This window comes from Pelobates fuscus, chromosome 4, assembly GCF_036172605.1.
Source record: "Pelobates fuscus isolate aPelFus1 chromosome 4, aPelFus1.pri, whole genome shotgun sequence".
In the NCBI taxonomy this organism is placed as follows: Eukaryota; Metazoa; Chordata; class Amphibia; order Anura; family Pelobatidae; genus Pelobates; species Pelobates fuscus.
This window is the reverse complement of record NC_086320.1, coordinates 257,740,354-257,762,710: the sequence shown is the minus strand read 5'-3', so window position 1 is coordinate 257,762,710 and position 22,357 is coordinate 257,740,354. Positions and strand designations below refer to the sequence as shown.

The 22,357-nt window shown below is 36.4% G+C and overlaps 15 non-coding genes across 15 annotated transcripts; all 15 read left to right on the top strand.

Annotated features, from left to right (window-relative positions):
- The first annotated feature begins 694 nt into the window (after window positions 1-694).
- TRNAR-UCU (transfer RNA arginine (anticodon UCU)) lies at window positions 695-780 on the top strand. The gene is given in 2 exon segments: window positions 695-731; window positions 745-780. It is a non-coding gene; the product is annotated as a tRNA-Arg (tRNA).
- A 759-nt stretch (window positions 781-1,539) lies between these two features.
- Window positions 1,540-1,625, top strand: TRNAR-UCU (transfer RNA arginine (anticodon UCU)). The gene is given in 2 exon segments: window positions 1,540-1,576; window positions 1,590-1,625. It is a non-coding gene; the product is annotated as a tRNA-Arg (tRNA).
- A 760-nt stretch (window positions 1,626-2,385) lies between these two features.
- On the top strand, window positions 2,386-2,471 carry TRNAR-UCU (transfer RNA arginine (anticodon UCU)). Its single transcript is given in 2 exon segments — window positions 2,386-2,422; window positions 2,436-2,471. It is a non-coding gene; the product is annotated as a tRNA-Arg (tRNA).
- Window positions 2,472-3,219: 748 nt separating this feature from the next.
- On the top strand, window positions 3,220-3,305 carry TRNAR-UCU (transfer RNA arginine (anticodon UCU)). Its single transcript is given in 2 exon segments — window positions 3,220-3,256; window positions 3,270-3,305. It is a non-coding gene; the product is annotated as a tRNA-Arg (tRNA).
- A 747-nt stretch (window positions 3,306-4,052) lies between these two features.
- On the top strand, window positions 4,053-4,138 carry TRNAR-UCU (transfer RNA arginine (anticodon UCU)). The gene is given in 2 exon segments: window positions 4,053-4,089; window positions 4,103-4,138. It is a non-coding gene; the product is annotated as a tRNA-Arg (tRNA).
- A 761-nt stretch (window positions 4,139-4,899) lies between these two features.
- TRNAR-UCU (transfer RNA arginine (anticodon UCU)) lies at window positions 4,900-4,985 on the top strand. Its single transcript is given in 2 exon segments — window positions 4,900-4,936; window positions 4,950-4,985. It is a non-coding gene; the product is annotated as a tRNA-Arg (tRNA).
- Window positions 4,986-6,578: 1,593 nt separating this feature from the next.
- Window positions 6,579-6,664, top strand: TRNAR-UCU (transfer RNA arginine (anticodon UCU)). Its single transcript is given in 2 exon segments — window positions 6,579-6,615; window positions 6,629-6,664. It is a non-coding gene; the product is annotated as a tRNA-Arg (tRNA).
- A 760-nt stretch (window positions 6,665-7,424) lies between these two features.
- TRNAR-UCU (transfer RNA arginine (anticodon UCU)) lies at window positions 7,425-7,510 on the top strand. The gene is given in 2 exon segments: window positions 7,425-7,461; window positions 7,475-7,510. It is a non-coding gene; the product is annotated as a tRNA-Arg (tRNA).
- A 747-nt stretch (window positions 7,511-8,257) lies between these two features.
- On the top strand, window positions 8,258-8,343 carry TRNAR-UCU (transfer RNA arginine (anticodon UCU)). Its single transcript is given in 2 exon segments — window positions 8,258-8,294; window positions 8,308-8,343. It is a non-coding gene; the product is annotated as a tRNA-Arg (tRNA).
- Window positions 8,344-9,102: 759 nt separating this feature from the next.
- TRNAR-UCU (transfer RNA arginine (anticodon UCU)) lies at window positions 9,103-9,188 on the top strand. Its single transcript is given in 2 exon segments — window positions 9,103-9,139; window positions 9,153-9,188. It is a non-coding gene; the product is annotated as a tRNA-Arg (tRNA).
- Window positions 9,189-9,946: 758 nt separating this feature from the next.
- On the top strand, window positions 9,947-10,032 carry TRNAR-UCU (transfer RNA arginine (anticodon UCU)). Its single transcript is given in 2 exon segments — window positions 9,947-9,983; window positions 9,997-10,032. It is a non-coding gene; the product is annotated as a tRNA-Arg (tRNA).
- A 760-nt stretch (window positions 10,033-10,792) lies between these two features.
- On the top strand, window positions 10,793-10,878 carry TRNAR-UCU (transfer RNA arginine (anticodon UCU)). The gene is given in 2 exon segments: window positions 10,793-10,829; window positions 10,843-10,878. It is a non-coding gene; the product is annotated as a tRNA-Arg (tRNA).
- An 8,373-nt stretch (window positions 10,879-19,251) lies between these two features.
- On the top strand, window positions 19,252-19,337 carry TRNAR-UCU (transfer RNA arginine (anticodon UCU)). The gene is given in 2 exon segments: window positions 19,252-19,288; window positions 19,302-19,337. It is a non-coding gene; the product is annotated as a tRNA-Arg (tRNA).
- An 823-nt stretch (window positions 19,338-20,160) lies between these two features.
- On the top strand, window positions 20,161-20,246 carry TRNAR-UCU (transfer RNA arginine (anticodon UCU)). The gene is given in 2 exon segments: window positions 20,161-20,197; window positions 20,211-20,246. It is a non-coding gene; the product is annotated as a tRNA-Arg (tRNA).
- Window positions 20,247-21,851: 1,605 nt separating this feature from the next.
- TRNAR-UCU (transfer RNA arginine (anticodon UCU)) lies at window positions 21,852-21,937 on the top strand. Its single transcript is given in 2 exon segments — window positions 21,852-21,888; window positions 21,902-21,937. It is a non-coding gene; the product is annotated as a tRNA-Arg (tRNA).
- The last annotated feature ends 420 nt before the right edge of the window (window positions 21,938-22,357 follow it).

Here is a 22,357-nt window from a genome sequence, read left to right as displayed (position 1 = left end):
CATGAAAAACAATCTTAACAAATCTCTAACATAGGTGGTTAACTAGATGCATTCAGAAGGGATCTTAGAATAAGAAGTTAAGAAAGTTGAATAAATATTACCAACAATTACATTTAAATTAATAATGATGGAAACCTGAGCTTAATGTATCACAGTACACTTTGATTCTCCATTTATATTAAAGGACTCAAAGAGCTGTTCCCCTTAAACCATGGATGTCAGCTCATATCGTTAGGTGCAAATCAGAAACATCTTGCCCAAATTCCAGAAACCTTTTATTAGTTAAGAAAAAAAAAGTACAGAGCTTTCTACCAAAGACCACTTAACATGTCTGTATGGCCTTCTTTTGTCACTATTGGCAGTAAGTTGTACCAGGAAAAGGAAAGGGATGAAAATGTTGTAATTTATGTTGTTAAATGGAAATCTCAACATATAAAAAGAAGTCAAAATGTCTGATTCGTCCACCAAAGAACACTTCAGAAACTTTTGACAGTTTTAATATCTTTGTCAGCTTAAACATTTAACACATTTTCCATTTTCTGATCAATCCAAAAACACTGCATAACCTTTGAATTTTTTTAAAAAGAGATCCTTTTTTTTTTAATTGCCAGTGGCGTAAAAGAGTATATTACATTTTGACTGTTTATCGCTCTAGCTATTTTTTTTCGATGACCTTCCATATACAAGCAGATGAGGCTCTGTGGTGCAATGGATAGCGCATTGGACTTCTAGTGTATTGAAGGCATTCAAAGGTTGTGGGTTCGAGTCCCACCAGAGTCGTCGTGTTTTGCTAACAAAGCAGACAAACCTTTGTAAGAATTACTCCTTCAATACTACAACTACAACATGAAAAACAATCTTAACAAATCTCTAACATAGGTGGTTAACTAGATGCATTCAGAAGGGATCTTAGAATAAGAAGTTAAGAAAGTTGAATAAATATTACCAACAATTACATTTAAATTAATAATGATGGAAACCTGAGCTTAATGTATCACAGTACACTTTGATTCTCCATTTATATTAAAGGACTCAAAGAGCTGTTCCCCTTAAACCATGGATGTCAGCTCATATCGTTAGGTGCAAATCAGAAACATCTTGCCCAAATTCCAGAAACTTTTTATTAGTTAAGAAAAAAAAAGTACAGAGCTTTCTACCAAAGACCACTTAACATGTCTGTATGGCCTTCTTTTGTCACTATTGGCAGTAAGTTGTACCAGGAAAAGGAAAGGGATGAAAATGTTGTAATTTATGTTGTTAAATGGAAATCTCAACATATAAAAAGAAGTCAAAATGTCTGATTCGTCCACCAAAGAACACTTCAGAAACTTTTGACAGTTTTAATATCTTTGTCAGCTTAAACATTTAACACATTTTCCATTTTCTGATCAATCCAAAAACACTGCATAACCTTTGAATTTTTTTAAAAAGAGATCCTTTTTTTTTTAATTGCCAGTGGCGTAAAAGAGTATATTACATTTTGACTGTTTATCGCTCTAGCTATTTTTTTTCGATGACCTTCCATATACAAGCAGATGAGGCTCTGTGGCGCAATGGATAGCGCATTGGACTTCTAGTGTATTGAAGGCATTCAAAGGTTGTGGGTTCGAGTCCCACCAGAGTCGTCGTGTTTTGCTAACAAAGCAGACAAACCTTTGTAAGAAATACTCCATCAATACTACAACTACAACATGAAAAACAATCTTAACAAATCTCTAACATAGGTGGTTAACTAGATGCATTCAGAAGGGATCTTAGAATAAGAAGTTAAGAAAGTTGAATAAATATTACCAACAATTACATTTAAATTAATAATGATGGCAACCTGAGCTTAATGTATCACAGTACACTTTGATTCTCCATTTATATTAAAGGACTCAAAGAGCTGTTCCCCTTAAACCATGGATGTCAGCTCATATCGTTAGGTGCAAATCAGAAACATCTTGCCCAAATTCCAGAAACTTTTTATTAGTTAAGAAAAAAAAAGTACAGAGCGTTCTACCAAAGACCACTTAACATGTCTGTATGGCCTTCTTTTGTCACTATTGGCAGTAAGTTGTACCAGGAAAAGGAAAGGGATGAAAATGTTGTAATTTATGTTGTTAAATGGAAATCTCAACATATAAAAAGAAGTCAAAATTTCTGATTCGTCCACCAAAGAACACTTCAGAAACTTTTGACAGTTTTAATATCTTTGTCAGCTTAAACATTTAACACATTTTCCATTTTCTGATCAATCCAAAAACACTGCATAACCTTTGAATTTTTTTAAAAAGAGATCTTTTTTTTTTTTAATTGCCAGTGGCGTAAAAGAGTATATTACATTTTGACTGTTTATCGCTCTAGCTATTTTTTTTCGATGACCTTCCATATACAAGCAGATGAGGCTCTGTGGCGCAATGGATAGCGCATTGGTCTTCTAGTGTATTGAAGGCATTCAAAGGTTGTGGGTTCGAGTCCCACCAGAGTCGTTGTGTTTTGCTAACAAAGCAGACAAACCTTTGTAAGAAATACTCCTTCAAGACATGAAAAACAATCTTAACAAATCTCTAACATAGGTGGTTAACTAGATGCATTCAGAAGGGATCTTAGAATAAGAAGTTAAGAAAGTTGAATAAATATTACCAACAATTACATTTAAATTAATAATGATGGAAACCTGAGCTTAATGTATCACAGTACACTTTGATTCTCCATTTATATTAAAGGACTCAAAGAGCTGTTCCCCTTAAACCATGGATGTCAGCTCATATCGTTAGGTGCAAATCAGAAACATCTTGCCCAAATTCCAGAAACTTTTTATTAGTTAAGAAAAAAAAAGTACAGAGCTTTCTACCAAAGACCACTTAACATGTCTGTATGGCCTTCTTTTGTCACTATTGGCAGTAAGTTGTACCAGGAAAAGGAAAGGGATGAAAATGTTGTAATTTATGTTGTTAAATGGAAATCTCAACATATAAAAAGAAGTCAAAATTTCTGATTCGTCCACCAAAGAACACTTCAGAAACTTTTGACAGTTTTAATATCTTTGTCAGCTTAAACATTTAACACATTTTCCATTTTCTGATCAATCCAAAAACACTGCATAACCTTTGAATTTTTTTAAAAAGAGATCTTTTTTTTTTTTAATTGCCAGTGGCGTAAAAGAGTATATTACATTTTGACTGTTTATCGCTCTAGCTATTTTTTTTCGATGACCTTCCATATACAAGCAGATGAGGCTCTGTGGCGCAATGGATAGCGCATTGGTCTTCTAGTGTATTGAAGGCATTCAAAGGTTGTGGGTTCGAGTCCCACCAGAGTCGTTGTGTTTTGCTAACAAAGCAGACAAACCTTTGTAAGAAATACTCCTTCAAGACATGAAAAACAATCTTAACAAATCTCTAACATAGGTGGTTAACTAGATGCATTCAGAAGGGATCTTAGAATAAGAAGTTAAGAAAGTTGAATAAATATTACCAACAATTACATTTAAATTAATAATGATGGAAACCTGAGCTTAATGTATCACAGTACACTTTGATTCTCCATTTATATTAAAGGACTCAAAGAGCTGTTCCCCTTAAACCATGGATGTCAGCTCATATCGTTAGGTGCAAATCAGAAACATCTTGCCCAAATTCCAGAAACTTTTTATTAGTTAAGAAAAAAAAAGTACAGAGCTTTCTACCAAAGACCACTTAACATGTCTGTATGGCCTTCTTTTGTCACTATTGGCAGTAAGTTGTACCAGGAAAAGGAAAGGGATGAAAATGTTGTAATTTATGTTGTTAAATGGAAATCTCAACATATAAAAAGAAGTCAAAATGTCTGATTCGTCCACCAAAGAACACTTCAGAAACTTTTGACAGTTTTAATATCTTTGTCAGCTTAAACATTTAACACATTTTCCATTTTCTGATCAATCCAAAAACACTGCATAACCTTTGAATTTTTTTAAAAAGAGATCCTTTTTTTTTTAATTGCCAGTGGCGTAAAAGAGTATATTACATTTTGACTGTTTATCGCTCTAGCTATTTTTTTTCGATGACCTTCCATATACAAGCAGATGAGGCTCTGTGGCGCAATGGATAGCGCATTGGACTTCTAGTGTATTGAAGGCATTCAAAGGTTGTGGGTTCGAGTCCCACCAGAGTCGTCGTGTTTTGCTAACAAAGCAGACAAACCTTTGTAAGAAATACTCCATCAATACTACAACTACAACATGAAAAACAATCTTAACAAATCTCTAACATAGGTGGTTAACTAGATGCATTCAGAAGGGATCTTAGAATAAGAAGTTAAGAAAGTTGAATAAATATTACCAACAATTACATTTAAATTAATAATGATGGCAACCTGAGCTTAATGTATCACAGTACACTTTGATTCTCCATTTATATTAAAGGACTCAAAGAGCTGTTCCCCTTAAACCATGGATGTCAGCTCATATCGTTAGGTGCAAATCAGAAACATCTTGCCCAAATTCCAGAAACTTTTTATTAGTTAAGAAAAAAAAAGTACAGAGCGTTCTACCAAAGACCACTTAACATGTCTGTATGGCCTTCTTTTGTCACTATTGGCAGTAAGTTGTACCAGGAAAAGGAAAGGGATGAAAATGTTGTAATTTATGTTGTTAAATGGAAATCTCAACATATAAAAAGAAGTCAAAATTTCTGATTCGTCCACCAAAGAACACTTCAGAAACTTTTGACAGTTTTAATATCTTTGTCAGCTTAAACATTTAACACATTTTCCATTTTCTGATCAATCCAAAAACACTGCATAACCTTTGAATTTTTTTAAAAAGAGATCTTTTTTTTTTTTTAATTGCCAGTGGCGTAAAAGAGTATATTACATTTTGACTGTTTATCGCTCTAGCTATTTTTTTTCGATGACCTTCCATATACAAGCAGATGAGGCTCTGTGGCGCAATGGATAGCGCATTGGTCTTCTAGTGTATTGAAGGCATTCAAAGGTTGTGGGTTCGAGTCCCACCAGAGTCGTTGTGTTTTGCTAACAAAGCAGACAAATCTTTGTAAGAAATACTCCTTCAAGACATGAAAAAAAATCTTAACAAATCTCTAACATAGGTGGTTAACTAGATGCATTCAGAAGGGATCTTAGAATAAGAAGTTAAGAAAGTTGAATAAATATTACCAACAATTACATTTAAATTAATAATGATGGCAACCTGAGCTTAATGTATCACAGTACACTTTGATTCTCCATTTATATTAAAGGACTCAAAGAGCTGTTCCCCTTAAACCATGGATGTCAGCTCATATCGTTAGGTGCAAATCAGAAACATCTTGCCCAAATTCCAGAAACTTTTTATTAGTTAAGAAAAAAAAAGTACAGAGCTTTCTACCAAAGATCACTTAACATGTCTGTATGGCCTTCTTTTGTCACTATTGGCAGTAAGTTGTACCAGGAAAAGGAAAGAGATGAAAATGTTGTAATTTATGTTGTTAAATGGAAATCTCAACATATAAAAAGAAGTCAAAATTTCTGATTCGTCCACCAAAGAACACTTCAGAAACTTTTGACAGTTTTAATATCTTTGTCAGCTTAAACATTTAACACATTTTCCATTTTCTGATCAATCCAAAAACACTGCATAACCTTTGAATTTTTTTAAAAAGAGATCTTTTTTTTTTAATTGCCAGTGGCGTAAAAGAGTATATTACATTTTGACTGTTTATCGCTCTAGCTATTTTTTTTCGATGACCTTCCATATACAAGCAGATGAGGCTCTGTGGCGCAATGGATAGCGCATTGGACATCTAGTGTATTGAAGGCATTCAAAGGTTGTGGGTTCGAGTCCCACCAGAGTCGTTGTGTTTTGCTAACAAAGCAGACAAACCTTTGTAAGAAATACTCCTTCAATACTACAACTACAACATGAAAAACAATCTTAACAAATCTCTAACATAGGTGGTTAACTAGATGCATTCAGAAGGGATCTTAGAATAAAAAGTTAAGAAAGTTGAATAAATATTACCAACAATTACATTTAAATTAATAATGATGGAAACCTGAGCTTAATGTATCACAGTACACTTTGATTCTCCATTTATATTAAAGGACTCAAAGAGCTGTTCCCCTTAAACCATGGATGTCAGCTCATATCGTTAGGTGCAAATCAGAAACATCTTGCCCAAATTCCAGAAACTTTTTATTAGTTAAGAAAAAAAAAGTACAGAGCTTTCTACCAAAGATCACTTAACATGTCTGTATGGCCTTCTTTTGTCACTATTGGCAGTAAGTTGTACCAGGAAAAGGAAAGGGATGAAAATGTTGTAATTTATGTTGTTAAATGGAAATCTCAACATATAAAAAGAAGTCAAAATTTCTGATTCGTCCACCAAAGAACACTTCAGAAACTTTTGACAGTTTTAATATCTTTGTCAGCTTAAACATTTAACACATTTTCCATTTTCTGATCAATCCAAAAACACTGCATAACCTTTGAATTTTTTTAAAAAGAGATCTTTTTTTTTTTTTAATTGCCAGTGGCGTAAAAGAGTATATTACATTTTGACTGTTTATCGCTCTAGCTATTTTTTTTCGACGACCTTCCATATAGAAGCAGATGAGGCTCTGTGGCGCAATGGATAGCGCATTGGACTTCTAGTGTATTGAAGGCATTCAAAGGTTGTGGGTTCGAGTCCCACCAGAGTCGTCGTGTTTTGCTAACAAAGCAGACAAACCTTTGTAAGAAATACTCCATCAATACTACAACTACAACATGAAAAACAATCTTAACAAATCTCTAACATAGGTGGTTAACTAGATGCATTCAGAAGGGATCTTAGAATAAGAAGTTAAGAAAGTTGAATAAATATTACCAACAATTACATTTAAATTAATAATGATGGCAACCTGAGCTTAATGTATCACAGTACACTTTGATTCTCCATTTATATTAAAGGACTCAAAGAGCTGTTCCCCTTAAACCATGGATGTCAGCTCATATCGTTAGGTGCAAATCAGAAACATCTTGCCCAAATTCCAGAAACTTTTTATTAGTTAAGAAAAAAAAAGTACAGAGCGTTCTACCAAAGACCACTTAACATGTCTGTATGGCCTTCTTTTGTCACTATTGGCAGTAAGTTGTACCAGGAAAAGGAAAGGGATGAAAATGTTGTAATTTATGTTGTTAAATGGAAATCTCAACATATAAAAAGAAGTCAAAATTTCTGATTCGTCCACCAAAGAACACTTCAGAAACTTTTGACAGTTTTAATATCTTTGTCAGCTTAAACATTTAACACATTTTCCATTTTCTGATCAATCCAAAAACACTGCATAACCTTTGAATTTTTTTAAAAAGAGATCTTTTTTTTTTTTAATTGCCAGTGGCGTAAAAGAGTATATTACATTTTGACTGTTTATCGCTCTAGCTATTTTTTTTCGATGACCTTCCATATACAAGCAGATGAGGCTCTGTGGCGCAATGGATAGCGCATTGGTCTTCTAGTGTATTGAAGGCATTCAAAGGTTGTGGGTTCGAGTCCCACCAGAGTCATCGTGTTTTGCTAACAAAGCAGACAAACCTTTGTAAGAAATACTCCTTCAAGACATGAAAAACAATCTTAACAAATCTCTAACATAGGTGGTTAACTAGATGCATTCAGAAGGGATCTTAGAATAAGAAGTTAAGAAAGTTGAATAAATATTACCAACAATTACATTTAAATTAATAATGATGGAAACCTGAGCTTAAGGTATCACAGTACACTTTGATTCTCCATTTATATTAAAGGACTCAAAGAGCTGTTCCCCTTAAACCATGGATGTCAGCTCATATCGTTAGGTGCAAATCAGAAACATCTTGCCCAAATTCCAGAAACTTTTTATTAGTTAAGAAAAAAAAAGTACAGAGCTTTCTACCAAAGACCACTTAACATGTCTGTATGGCCTTCTTTTGTCACTATTGGTAGTATGTTGTACCAGGAAAAGGAAAGGGATGAAAATGTTGTAATTTATGTTGTTAAATGGAAATCTCAACATATAAAAAGAAGTCAAAATTTCTGATTCGTCCACCAAAGAACACTTCAGAAACTTTTGACAGTTTTAATATCTTTGTCAGCTTAAACATTTAACACATTTTCCATTTTCTGATCAATCCAAAAACACTGCATAACCTTTGAATTTTTTTAAAAAGAGATCCTTTTTTTTTTAATTGCCAGTGGCGTAAAAGAGTATATTACATTTTGACTGTTTATCGCTCTAGCTATTTTTTTTCGATGACCTTCCATATACAAGCAGATGAGGCTCTGTGGTGCAATGGATAGCGCATTGGACTTCTAGTGTATTGAAGGCATTCAAAGGTTGTGGGTTCGAGTCCCACCAGAGTCGTCGTGTTTTGCTAACAAAGCAGACAAACCTTTGTAAGAATTACTCCTTCAATACTACAACTACAACATGAAAAACAATCTTAACAAATCTCTAACATAGGTGGTTAACTAGATGCATTCAGAAGGGATCTTAGAATAAGAAGTTAAGAAAGTTGAATAAATATTACCAACAATTACATTTAAATTAATAATGATGGAAACCTGAGCTTAAGGTATCACAGTACACTTTGATTCTCCATTTATATTAAAGGACTCAAAGAGCTGTTCCCCTTAAACCATGGATGTCAGCTCATATCGTTAGGTGCAAATCAGAAACATCTTGCCCAAATTCCAGAAACTTTTTATTAGTTAAGAAAAAAAAAGTACAGAGCTTTCTACCAAAGACCACTTAACATGTCTGTATGGCCTTCTTTTGTCACTATTGGCAGTAAGTTGTACCAGGAAAAGGAAAGGGATGAAAATGTTGTAATTTATGTTGTTAAATGGAAATCTCAACATTTAAAAAGAAGTCAAAATTTCTGATTCGTCCACCAAAGAACACTTCAGAAACTTTTGACAGTTTTAATATCTTTGTCAGCTTAAACATTTAACACATTTTCCATTTTCTGATCAATCCAAAAACACTGCATAACCTTTGAATTTTTTTAAAAAGAGATCTTTTTTTTTTTAATTGCCAGTGGCGTAAAAGAGTATATTACATTTTGACTGTTTATCGCTCTAGCTATTTTTTTTCGATGACCTTCCATATACAAGCAGATGAGGCTCTGTGGCGCAATGGATAGCGCATTGGACTTCTAGTGTATTGAAGGCATTCAAAGGTTGTGGGTTCGAGTCCCACCAGAGTCGTCGTGTTTTGCTAACAAAGCAGACAAACCTTTGTAAGAAATACTCCTTCAATACTACAACTACAACATGAAAAACAATCTTAACAAATCTCTAACATAGGTGGTTAACTAGATGCATTCAGAAGGGATCTTAGAATAAGAAGTTAAGAAAGTTGAATAAATATTACCAACAATTACATTTAAATTAATAATGATGGAAACCTGAGCTTAAGGTATCACAGTACACTTTGATTCTCCATTTATATTAAAGGACTCAAAGAGCTGTTCCCCTTAAACCATGGATGTCAGCTCATATCGTTAGGTGCAAATCAGAAACATCTTGCCCAAATTCCAGAAACTTTTTATTAGTTAAGAAAAAAAAAGTACAGAGCTTTCTACCAAAGACCACTTAACATGTCTGTATGGCCTTCTTTTGTCACTATTGGTAGTAAGTTGTACCAGGAAAAGGAAAGGGATAAAAATGTTGTAATTTATGTTGTTAAATGGAAATCTCAACATATAAAAAGAAGTCAAAATTTCTGATTCGTCCACCAAAGAACACTTCAGAAACTTTTGACAGTTTTAATATCTTTGTCAGCTTAAACATTTAACACATTTTCCATTTTCTGATCAATCCAAAAACACTGCATAACCTTTGAATTTTTTTAAAAAGAGATCTTTTTTTTTTAATTGCTAGTGGCGTAAAAGAGTATATTACATTTTGACTGTTTATCGCTCTAGCTATTTTTTTTCGATGACCTTCCATATACATGCAGATCAGGCTCTGTGGCGCAATGGATAGCGCTTTGGACTTCTAGTGTATTGAAGGCATTCGAAGGTTGTGGGTTCGAGTCCCACCAGAGTCATCGTGTTTTGCTAACAAAGCAGACAAACCTTTGTAAGAAATACTCCTTCAATACTACAACTACAACATGAAAAACAATATTAACAAATCTCTAACATAGGTGGTTAACTAGATGCATTCAGAAGGGATCTTAGAATAAAAAGTTAAGAAAGTTGAATAAATATTACCAACAATTACATTTAAATTAATAATTATGGAAACCTGAGCTTAATGTATCACAGTACACTTTGATTCTCCATTTATATTAAAGGACTCAAAGAGCTGTTCCCCTTAAACCATGGATGTCAGCTCATATCGTTAGGTGCAAATCAGAAACATCTTGCCCAAATTCCAGAAACTTTTTATTAGTTAAGAAAAAAAAGTACAGAGCTTTCTACCAAAGATCACTTAACATGTCTGTATGGCCTTCTTTTGTCACTATTGGCAGTAAGTTGTACCAGGAAAAGGAAAGGGATGAAAATGTTGTAATTTATGTTGTTAAATGGAAATCTCAACATATAAAAAGAAGTCAAAATTTCTGATTCGTCCACCAAAGAACACTTCAGAAACTTTTGACAGTTTTAATATCTTTGTCAGCTTAAACATTTAACACATTTTCCATTTTCTGATCAATCCAAAAACACTGCATAACCTTTGAATTTTTTTAAAAAGAGATCTTTTTTTTTTTTTAATTGCCAGTGGCGTAAAAGAGTATATTACATTTTGACTGTTTATCGCTCTAGCAATTTTTTTTCGATGACCTTCCATATACAAGCAGATGAGGCTCTGTGGCGCAATGGATAGCGCATTGGTCTTCTAGTGTATTGAAGGCATTCAAAGGTTGTGGGTTCGAGTCCCACCAGAGTCGTTGTGTTTTGCTAACAAAGCAGACAAATCTTTGTAAGAAATACTCCTTCAAGACATGAAAAACAATCTTAACAAATCTCTAACATAGGTGGTTAACTAGATGCATTCAGAAGGGATCTTAGAATAAGAAGTTAAGAAAGTTGAATAAATATTACCGGGGGGGCGTGGCCGACCACGGAGCTACATGGACGCACATTGACTTAGCTCCTGAGGAACCGGGCTCAATCCACAACAATCGGAGACTTTCTCAAGACATGGGTAACCACAAGAAGCAGGGTTCAACACAAGGACAATCGGGGAGGACTCCCTCAACAAAACCGGGAGCTCTGACCCGTTACTTTAAGGAAAACCCAAACCGCGAGGAGGAGGCCGCAACCTTAGCTGGCGTAATGGCGGATACAGACCCACATCCGAATAGCCCATCGGCCTCAGAGATCTCACAAACCTCGACGGAAATAACAATAGATACAGATTTAAAATCAATACTGAAGAACTTACCTTCCAAAACTGATCTCCACAGCATGAAAAGCGATCTTCAGAGCTCGATCGATAAATTGGAAGCCTCATTCCATAAGAAAATGGAAGGTATAGGAACGGAGGTCCGGCAGTTGAACCTCAGAGTGGTAGACCTGGAGGAGGAGAGGGATATAACTCAGGCCCAACTGACAAACTTATCAACGACACTTAACTCCTATGCATACAATATGGCAGCCACACAAAGACACATAGACGATCTGGACAACCGAGGGAGAAGGAATAACCTGCGGATTAGAGGCCTACCAGAATCCCAAGGTGAGAGCCTGGACGCTATCTTGTCTGAACTTTTTAATCTCATTATGGGGGAACAAAGCGATAATGTAATCCTGCTTGACAGAGCTCACCGCTCTTTACGCCCCAGAGGCCTAACTCCTGATACCCCTAGAGATGTAATCTGCAGAATTCATTATTTCTCAATCAAAGAAAATATCCTCAAATCACTCAGGGATACCTCCCAACCCCTCCTCTTCCACGGTCACCCCATACAGATTTACCCAGACCTATCTCGCTACACTTTACAAGCCCGAAGGGCCCTAAAACCCATCACCGAACATTTAAGGAACAGGAATATCAGGTATCGCTGGGGATTCCCTTTCGCCCTAATTGTTAACCACAAAGGCATGCTTCTATCGATATCCTCCATCCTAGATGTCCCTCCGTTCCTTCAGGCACTAGACTTACCAAATACCACAATCTTAGACTGGAACGGGCAACAACCCCAACAAGACACAACAAGCCTTCCGCAGCGACAACGCTGGATTACGCCGGCTAAAAAGAGAAGAAACGACCAACGATTTATATCGCCGACACAAAGATCCAAATTACCTCCGGACGACTTAACCCGCAGGAATCTACAATCTCCGGAATAAGTGTCTGTTTACACCCACAACAAGAATCAATATATCACGACTCACGACCCATACTACTCAATGGTCAACCAGATGAAGACAACTACAGGATACTCAAACCTCCACTGGAAGCGGACACTGACCACTCCACCTAACCCTATACTCCCCACCCTATACCCTGTCAAATCGGAACCAAAAATTCTCTTAATCAACAGTTTATTTTTCCTTAGCTTCCCTACAGAAGACAATTAGTGCCTTCCGAGAAAGTTGAAGGTAAAGCAGACAGAACGAGAAAGACACCTGAACTATCAGCGGGTACAACCAGACTCGACTCAACAAGAACCTTCCATTTTCTCTCATCAGGTTGACTTTGCCTGCCTGCCCTTTACACAGGTCGTATCAAAAATACTATGAACTGTACAATGTGTGTTATATGCAAAACTTGTTAATCCACACCACCACTAAGACCTGCCTCTCTGAGGCCGTTATCACATACGAATTAACAAGGACGTGCATTGCCTACATACCTTTAATACCTTGAATGTAATTCATTGTATGACATTATCCTCCCCCCCTCCCCCCTAACTACCTACCATCCAATTTCCTGGTAATCCCACTCCATTTTCCTTCCTGCCCTCTTCCCTCTCCCCCCCCCCCCTATATCCGCTCCGTTAAGTCTCTGGTATCCGACCTGATTTATTTACATGTCTCCCGAAATAACTAAATGACCATCTAAATCAAAGGATTGCCACACCCGGGATCCTTAGCTATGCCACGGATTTCCCCAATTATAAAAGGGTATCTATCGGTTGCGCCTAGATAGATCACCCATTCTCTCTCATTACCCGAGAGAAAACCCCTATTGTAAGGGGTAAGGTACGTTTAATTAATACAGAACCCCATCCAAGCTACACTAACGCTTGACCACTAGAGAGTGGGCTCTGAGCTCTGGTGGTACTGATCAGGCTGCAGCCCCTCAGACCACCTGCGCTAATAAAGTCGACCTGTAAATCAGATCACTTTCTAAAACTTATTTCCCATTCACTGTTCGACAGGGTAGCCATTTTCACATATACCACCACGGTCTATCCTTTCAATTGTTAAATTTATACTTGTCTTTTCACTGTTCATTTTTCTTTTTTAGTTACTGTTAACGAGTGATTATATAACATTTTACATCTCTGATTGTCACTACTGCACGTGGACGTGCATCTCACCTAAACATATATTGAAGTGTATACCTATCATCACAAGATAAGGTGGTTCAACAATAACTCTGTAACAGACTCCATTCCAGCACACACACATAACAATGACAACTCTAACAATATTAACACAAAACGCCAAAGGCCTAAACACCCCTGAGAAAAGATCATTGGCCTTGTCTGACTTCCGCAGACAAAGGGCGGACATAGTTTTTGTCCAAGAGACGCACCTCCGCAAGGGTACAAATGTAAAATTACGCAATAAAGATTATCCACAGGGATACTATGGCCATTTCTCAGAATCCAAATCTAGAGGAGTGGCGATATTGATAGGAAAGCATTCCCCATTCACTATTCGAGAACATCTCACAGACGACTCAGGTAGATTTTTGTTTGTGAAAGGGACGTTAGGCTCAACTATGGTAACGCTGGCCAACCTATATGTACCTAACAAAAAACAAAACCAATTTCTGAACAAAGTTCTACAGAAACTATCAGGGTTTCAGGAAGGTATCCTAATTCTAGGGGGAGACATGAACATTTCCTTAGATGGAAAACTAGACTCCACAGCTAAATCACAACCTCACCTGACGCAAATTAGAAAAAAGATAAACTCTACCCTATACGAAGCACAATTGTTTGACTGCTGGAGGCTACTTCACCCTTCCCGTAGAGATTTCTCTTTTTACTCCCCACCAGCGGGCACATATTCCCGAATCGACTCATTGTTTCTTCAACACAGGTACCTGTCCCTAGTGACTGCTGCCACCTACGGTCCGATCACCTGGTCTGACCATGCAGCAATGACACTAACACTAACAATACCACATCTACCACACCCCTCCACTCAGTGGAAATTAAATGACCTACTCCTTAATGACACAGACACCATATCACATATAGACAAAGCAATAAAAACATACTTTGAAGAGAATACAAATCCAGATACCACACTACCTCTCTTATGGGAAGCTCATAAAGCAGTCATAAGAGGGGAATTCATCAGAATTGCCTCCTCAGTCAAAAGAAGCAGAGAACGAAGAGTGGCCCAACTAATGAGGGAACTAAAAACACTAGAATCTACACACCACGATCAGGATCCATCCCTTGACACGTACAAACTAATTCTATCAAAAAGAGCTGAACTCACGACAACTCTCCAACTCCATGCTAGACGCAAGGTTACCTTGACTAAACACCTCTACTATACCAAGGGGGGTAAGGCGGGGAGATTGTTAGCGCAAGCACTAAAGCCAGATAAACAAACCACATTCATCTCAGAAATTAAAACAACCGCAGGGAAATTAACAAAAAACATGCCTGAAATTAGCAGAGAATTCCATAAATTCTACACTAGCCTCTACAACATCGCAAAAGTGCAACCAACTAGCGAGCAGATAAGCACATATTTACAACCGAGAATTCAAAGAACAATCCCACCCAATGAACTAGCGTTCTTGGATGAACCCATCTCAATAGAGGAGTTTCAAAATGTAGTTCGATCCCTACCTTCAGGTAAAAGCCCAGGGCCAGACGGCTATACGGGGAAATATTATAAAACTTTCTCACCAATACTTGCACGACCATTCATAGAGGCATATAATACACAAAAATTATCAAACCAAATCCCCAACTCTGCATTGGAGGCAACCATCACACTCATCCCAAAACCAGGCAAAGACCCAACTGAGTGTGGAAACTACAGACCAATATCTTTAATAAATATAGATCTGAAGATTTTAACGAAGATTATGGCGAACAGACTTAAAATTTTTCTCCCAAACATAATTCACACCGATCAAGCGGGCTTCGTGCCCGGTAGGGAAGCAAAAAATAATACAACGAAAGTCCTGAACCTGATTCACTGGGCCCAATCACACAAAATCCACAGCGCACTCCTTGCCATAGACGCCGAAAAGGCATTTGATAGGGTCAACTGGTCCCTCATCACACATACGATGCAAACCCTGGGCTTTGGCCCACGATGGATGGAATGGTTGGCTGCAATCTATTCCAGACCAACGGCACGCATACGTATTAACGGCCAACTATCACAGCAGGTCCCAATTACCAATGGGACGAGGCAAGGATGCCCACTCTCGCCCCTACTATTCATACTAGTTCTAGAGCCATTTCTCCAAGGAATAAGAGACAACCCAAGCATTAGAGGCATCCAAGTAAAGGACCATGAATACAAGGTCATGGCTTTTGCTGATGACCTCCTCTTCACAATAACAAACCCACTAACCTCCATACCAAAAATCATCTCAGAAATGGAACTGTACGGCAAAATCTCCAACTTTCAAGCAAATATATCTAAATGTGATCTGATGCCTATCCACTCTACCAAATATCTGAACATACAACTCAAGAACAGGTTCCAATTCACTTGGCAACCCATTTCTATCAAATACCTAGGAGTACACATACCACAAACAAGTAAACTTATCTTTAGCCTCAACTTTCTCAAGTTACTAGATAACATAGCCACTGACTTACACAACTGGAACAAACCATGCTTCGGTTGGTTCAGTAGAATCAACATCATCAAAATGAACATTCTCCCACGCCTACTCTACACTCTTCAAGCCCTTCCGATCCAATTAAACACCAATTTCTTCTTCAAAATCAGGAAAACATTCACTAGCTTCATATGGTCAAACTCACAACCTAGAATTGCCCTCGAAACACTTATAAAAAACAAAGACAAGGGGGGGTTAAACTTTCCAGATATTGCCTCATACCACAAAGCTGTCCACTTAAACAGGATCTATGAATGGACAAGGCCCGTGCCAGCCCGCCACTGGGTCCAGATAGAGAATGAATTCTCAATCATTCCATTAAAAGACCGTCCATGGCTAGCGAATCCACCGGCCCAATGCGGAACACTCTATGGCCCTCATCCTACCATCACACCTACACTACAATTATGGCACAAACTGACACGAACTACCGAAATATCCCCCTATCCCTCACCATTATACCCACTCACTAATAATCCTAATTTCCAGGGAGGCCAGTCAGGTGGGGCCTATGCTAACTATCACTGTGGCTCCACGCTACGGCTACGGGATATGGTTACTAATAACACACTGAAACCACTACAGCAACTTTTCCCCTCCAATCCCCCGACAGGTAACCAATTACTCCACTACACCCAACTAAAACAGTTTATCACGTCCAACGATCTTCTACCATTGGGCAACCGTCCCTTGACTGAGTTTGAAAACATCTGTGAGAAACACAAAATTACGAAAAAACTATTATCCTCTCTTTACCAAACAATCAGGGACTCACAACAGCTAGAACTACCAAAATGTACGCAAAAATGGTCACAAGAGTTACAAATAGAGATTACCCCCAAACAATGGCAAGCTATTTTCAACTCTACGCATAGAACTTCCACCTCTCTACTAACGCAAGAAAGTAATTTCAAACGTATCTCTAGATGGCATTACACACCAGAGAAAATCCAACAAATACACGGTAACGAGAAAGCTCAATGCTGGAGATGTGACAACACCACAGCACATCATGCCCACGTCTGGTGGCAATGCCCAGTCATACATAAATTTTGGAGCAGAATACACACTCTTATCCAGTCCATAATGAATATTACTTTCCCACTAGCTCCATTACAGTTCATCTTCCAAGAACTTCCCCCAAACCTCATCCTAAATAAACCACAACGCACACTGTTTAAACTTTTGACCATGACAGCAGCCCAATTGATCCCTAAGTATTGGAACCAACCACAGGCTCCCACGATCAGAGAATGGATCAGGCGAGTAGAAAATATCAAACAACTAGAACTCATAACGTATGCCATTTTGAAAGAGTTTAAAACATTCACCGCTACCTGGGAACCATGGACACGATTCATGGTTGCAACTAGTGCAACAAAACCCAGTTATACAACACCTCTCCCCTCTCTCAATGAACACACTTCTTAGAGAAATCAGCTATACCGCCTTCATGTCCACGCTAACCACCCATCACAAAAAAAAAAAACACTCCATCACCTTGCTGATAGTCTACAATGACTATAACTACTATATATAAATAACATATGAGGTGGCACATTTAAATATGTTAGGATAGGAAATCTTACCGTTAGAATTATTTTGTCTATTTTCTTTAGGATTTATCCTTTTGTACCCTGTAACCACAAAATGTAATCACTTGTCAACAATGCATGTTATAACACTTATACCATATTGTACTGAATCATAACTTCTTTGTACCAGTGAAAAATTTGTTATATGTAACTTAAGACTTCATGTAAAATGTATGCTTATAAAAGAATAAAAAACTTACAAATTAAAAAAAAAAAGAATAAATATTACCAACAATTACATTTAAATTAATAATGATGGCAACCTGAGCTTAATGTATCACAGTACACTTTGATTCTCCATTTATATTAAAGGACTCAAAGAGCTGTTCCCCTTAAACCATGGATGTCAGCTCATATCGTTAGGTGCAAATCAGAAACATCTTGCCCAAATTCCAGAAACTTTTTATTAGTTAAGAAAAAAAAAGTACAGAGCTTTCTACCAAAGATCACTTAACATGTCTGTATGGCCTTCTTTTGTCACTATTGGCAGTAAGTTGTACCAGGAAAAGGAAAGAGATGAAAATGTTGTAATTTATGTTGTTAAATGGAAATCTCAACATATAAAAAGAAGTCAAAATTTCTGATTCGTCCACCAAAGAACACTTCAGAAACTTTTGACAGTTTTAATATCTTTGTCAGCTTAAACATTTAACACATTTTCCATTTTCTGATCAATCCAAAAACACTGCATAACCTTTGAATTTTTTTAAAAAGAGATCTTTTTTTTTTAATTGCCAGTGGCGTAAAAGAGTATATTACATTTTGACTGTTTATCGCTCTAGCTATTTTTTTTCGATGACCTTCCATATACAAGCAGATGAGGCTCTGTGGCGCAATGGATAGCGCATTGGACATCTAGTGTATTGAAGGCATTCAAAGGTTGTGGGTTCGAGTCCCACCAGAGTCGTTGTGTTTTGCTAACAAAGCAGACAAACCTTTGTAAGAAATACTCCTTCAATACTACAACTACAACATGAAAAACAATCTTAACAAATCTCTAACATAGGTGGTTAACTAGATGCATTCAGAAGGGATCTTAGAATAAAAAGTTAAGAAAGTTGAATAAATATTACCAACAATTACATTTAAATTAATAATGATGGAAACCTGAGCTTAATGTATCACAGTACACTTTGATTCTCCATTTATATTAAAGGACTCAAAGAGCTGTTCCCCTTAAACCATGGATGTCAGCTCATATCGTTAGGTGCAAATCAGAAACATCTTGCCCAAATTCCAGAAACTTTTTATTAGTTAAGAAAAAAAAAGTACAGAGCGTTCTACCAAAGACCACTTAACATGTCTGTATGGCCTTCTTTTGTCACTATTGGCAGTAAGTTGTACCAGGAAAAGGAAAGGGATGAAAATGTTGTAATTTATGTTGTTAAATGGAAATCTCAACATATAAAAAGAAGTCAAAATTTCTGATTCGTCCACCAAAGAACACTTCAGAAACTTTTGACAGTTTTAATATCTTTGTCAGCTTAAACATTTAACACATTTTCCATTTTCTGATCAATCCAAAAACACTGCATAACCTTTGAATTTTTTTAAAAAGAGATCTTTTTTTTTTTTAATTGCCAGTGGCGTAAAAGAGTATATTACATTTTGACTGTTTATCGCTCTAGCTATTTTTTTTCGATGACCTTCCATATACAAGCAGATGAGGCTCTGTGGCGCAATGGATAGCGCATTGGTCTTCTAGTGTATTGAAGGCATTCAAAGGTTGTGGGTTCGAGTCCCACCAGAGTCGTTGTGTTTTGCTAACAAAGCAGACAAACCTTTGTAAGAAATACTCCTTCAAGACATGAAAAACAATCTTAACAAATCTCTAACATAGGTGGTTAACTAGATGCATTCAGAAGGGATCTTAGAATAAGAAGTTAAGAAAGTTGAATAAATATTACCAACAATTACATTTAAATTAATAATGATGGCAACCTGAGCTTAATGTATCACAGTACACTTTGATTCTCCATTTATATTAAAGGACTCAAAGAGCTGTTCCCCTTAAACCATGGATGTCAGCTCATATCGTTAGGTGCAAATCAGAAACATCTTGCCCAAATTCCAGAAACTTTTTATTAGTTAAGAAAAAAAAAGTACAGAGCTTTCTACCAAAAACCACTTAACATGTCTGTACGGCCTTCTTTTGTCACTATTGGCAGTAAGTTGTACCAGGAAAAGGAAAGGGATGAAAATGTTGTAATTTATGTTGTTAAATGGAAATCTCAACATATAAAAAGAAGTCAAAATTTCTGATTCGTCCACCAAAGAACACTTCAGAAACTTTTGACAGTTTTAATATCTTTGTCAGCTTAAACATTTAACACATTTTCCATTTTCTGATCAATCCAAAAACACTGCATAACCTTTGAATTTTTTTAAAAAGAGATCTTTTTTTTTTTAACCCCTTAAGGACCAAGCTTCTGGAATAAAAGGGAATCATGACGTGTCACACACGTCATGTGTCCTTAAGGGGTTAATTGCCAGTGGCGTAAAAGAGTAGATTACATTTTGACTGTTTATCGCTCTAGCTATTTTTTTTCGATGACCTTCCATATACAAGCAGATGAGGCTCTGTGGCGCAATGGATAGCGCATTGGACTTCTAGTGTATTGAAGGCATTCAAAGGTTGTGGGTTCGAGTCCCACCAGAGTCGTTGTGTTTTGCTAACAAAGCAGACAAACCTTTGTAAGAAATACTCCTTCAATACTACAACTACAACATGAAAAACAATATTAACAAATCTCTAACATAGGTGGTTAACTAGATGCATTCAGAAGGGATCTTAGAATAAAAAGTTAAGAAAGTTGAATAAATATTACCAACAATTACATTTAAATTAATAATGATGGAAACCTGAGCTTAATGTATCACAGTACACTTTGATTCTCCATTTATATTAAAGGACTCAAAGAGCTGTTCCCCTTAAACCATGGATGTCAGCTCATATCGTTAGGTGCAAATCAGAAACATCTTGCCCAAATTCCAGAAACTTTTTATTAGTTAAGAAAAAAAAAGTACAGAGCTTTCTACCAAAGATCACTTAACATGTCTGTATGGCCTTCTTTTGTCACTATTGGCAGTAAGTTGTACCAGGAAAAGGAAAGGGATGAAAATGTTGTAATTTATGTTGTTAAATGGAAATCTCAACATATAAAAAGAAGTCAAAATTTCTGATTCGTCCACCAAAGAACACTTCAGAAACTTTTGACAGTTTTAATATCTTTGTCAGCTTAAACATTTAACACATTTTCCATTTTCTGATCAATCCAAAAACACTGCATAACCTTTGAATTTTTTTAAAAAGAGATCTTTTTTTTTTTAATTGCCAGTGGCGTAAAAGAGTATATTACATTTTGACTGTTTATCGCTCTAGCTATTTTTTTTCGATGACCTTCCATATACAAGCAGATGAGGCTCTGTGGCGCAATGGATAGCGCATTGGACATCTAGTGTATTGAAGGCATTCAAAGGTTGTGGGTTCGAGTCCTACCAGAGTCGTTGTGTTTTGCTAACAAAGCAGACAAACCTTTGTAAGAAATACTCCTTCAATACTACAACTACAACATGAAAAACAATCTTAACAAATCTCTAACATAGGTGGTTAACTAGATGCATTCAGAAGGGATCTTAGAATAAAAAGTTAAGAAAGTTGAATAAATATTACCAACAATTACATTTAAATTAATAATGATGGCAACCTGAGCTTAATGTATCACAGTACACTTTGATTCTCCATTTATATTAAAGGACTCAAAGAGCTGTTCCCCTTAAACCATGGATGTCAGCTCATATCGTTAGGTGCAAATCAGAAACATCTTGCCCAAATTCCAGAAACTTTTTATTAGTTAAGAAAAAAAAAGTACAGAGCGTTCTACCAAAGACCACTTAACATGTCTGTATGGCCTTCTTTTGTCACTATTGGCAGTAAGTTGTACCAGGAAAAGGAAAGGGATGAAAATGTTGTAATTTATGTTGTTAAATGGAAATCTCAACATATAAAAAGAAGTCAAAATTTCTGATTCGTCCACCAAAGAACACTTCAGAAACTTTTGACAGTTTTAATATCTTTGTCAGCTTAAACATTTAACACATTTTCCATTTTCTGATCAATCCAAAAACACTGCATAACCTTTGAATTTTTTTAAAAAGAGATCTTTTTTTTTTTTAATTGCCAGTGGCGTAAAAGAGTATATTACATTTTGACTGTTTATCGCTCTAGCTATTTTTTTTCGATGACCTTCCATATACAAGCAGATGAGGCTCTGTGGCGCAATGGATAGCGCATTGGACTTCTAGTGTATTGAAGGCATTCAAAGGTTGTGGGTTCGAGTCCCACCAGAGTCGTTGTGTTTTGCTAACAAAGCAGACAAACCTTTGTAAGAAATACTCCTTCAATACTACAACTACAACATGAAAAACAATATTAACAAATCTCTAACATAGGTGGTTAACTAGATGCATTCAGAAGGGATCTTAGAATAAGAAGTTAAGAAAGTTGAATAAATATTACCAACAATTACATTTAAATTAATAATGATGGAAACCTGAGCTTAATGTATCACAGTACACTTTGATTCTCCATTTATATTAAAGGACTCAAAGAGCTGTTCCCCTTAAACCATGGATGTCAGCTCATATCGTTAGGTGCAAATCAGAAACATCTTGCCCAAATTCCAGAAACTTTTTATTAGTTAAGAAAAAAAAAGTACAGAGCTTTCTACCAAAGATCACTTAACATGTCTGTATGGCCTTCTTTTGTCACTA